At 34.6% G+C, this 1,197-nt stretch overlaps 1 protein-coding gene across 1 annotated transcript in view; it reads right to left on the reverse strand.

Annotated features, from left to right (window-relative positions):
* Window positions 1-1,197, reverse strand: part of LOC107670309 (oxysterol-binding protein-related protein 6-like) — an 82,643-nt gene that overhangs the window by 53,660 nt on the left and 27,786 nt on the right. The gene's annotated exons all lie outside the window — the stretch shown is intronic.

Genomic DNA, 1,197 nt, shown 5'->3' on the forward strand with positions numbered 1-1,197 from the left:
TCAAAGCTCTCTGGATGATCAGGATAACACAAATGTCACTTTTCTGTTCATTCTTTTTCATGAATATATGATTGACCTGAAGAATGAAAAGCTATGTCCATTGGAAAATTATGAGCTTTATCACACTCATAGACACTAGGGGGGTGTGACAATACACTTAGCTCACAAGGTGCAGAAACTTGATTCACTAGAACGAGACAATGTTTAAATACTTTAAGAAATTTTCAAACGACTAAATATTTGTCTTTTAATCACAAAAAGTAAAACAATGCAGTTGTATTTTGAAATGTTTTAACTAATCTAGGGCTTAACTAATAATTATTATGCTAATCAAGTAATCTACTGATTATTTTGACAAGTGAGTAATCTGATATTTTGATATAATTGGCCTCAAATAAAGTATCAAAACCAAGTACATGGTTTTATTGAACAACACTGTTAAATACATAATGTAATATGCCTATATTATAACAAATACCTTCAGAGGGCGCCAACTATGTTTCTGGTGATGTTTCATGTGATTTAACGACGTTTAAATCCATTTAATTTTAATATTTGGCCACATGCAACTTATGTCTTGTCTCCCGAGGCCACAGGAGGGCTCAATGAGCAAAATAATGCCGCACATAATGTCAACGCAGGGAAATAAATGTCTATAAAAAAACCTGCATTACGTCTAAATTAACTCATATAAATAAAATATAATTTCGTAAATTGCATAAACAATTATGAACAAAACAGCATCATGTATTAATGCATTGCTTAATACAAAGAGCCGAAGCGCCATTCACACAGATTGCATTTAAAAACGTATGAGACGCAGTGAAAGGGAATAAACCTCCACAAATTCGTGACGTGTTTTCTTTAAGTTTAAACTGGTTTAACTTTGCATGGCTTTGCATGGCTATACATCTCTTGTGTGTGACGCGAGTGCAGCAGTCGTATTTGTTCGTTTCAAGATCTTCTCCGCATTGAGCTTCTATATTTCTCTAATATTTTGAATGCATAACACAGCAGCGGCGCATCTTGTGGGATAGACTAACAAAACATTAAACAACGTCACTTACAGCATCTCGTGCGCCACTGATGACGCTCCCTGATGCACTCCTAACATTCAAATGCAAATGTTTATTTTAAATTCGACTAATATTCATTCTTTATTCACAATCTCCTCATCACAGGCAGGCACAGCACTCA

The sequence above is a fragment of the Sinocyclocheilus anshuiensis genome, unplaced genomic scaffold (genome assembly GCF_001515605.1).
Source record: "Sinocyclocheilus anshuiensis isolate Anshui unplaced genomic scaffold, SAMN03320099.WGS_v1.1 scaffold732, whole genome shotgun sequence".
NCBI classification, from domain to species: domain Eukaryota; kingdom Metazoa; phylum Chordata; class Actinopteri; order Cypriniformes; family Cyprinidae; genus Sinocyclocheilus; species Sinocyclocheilus anshuiensis.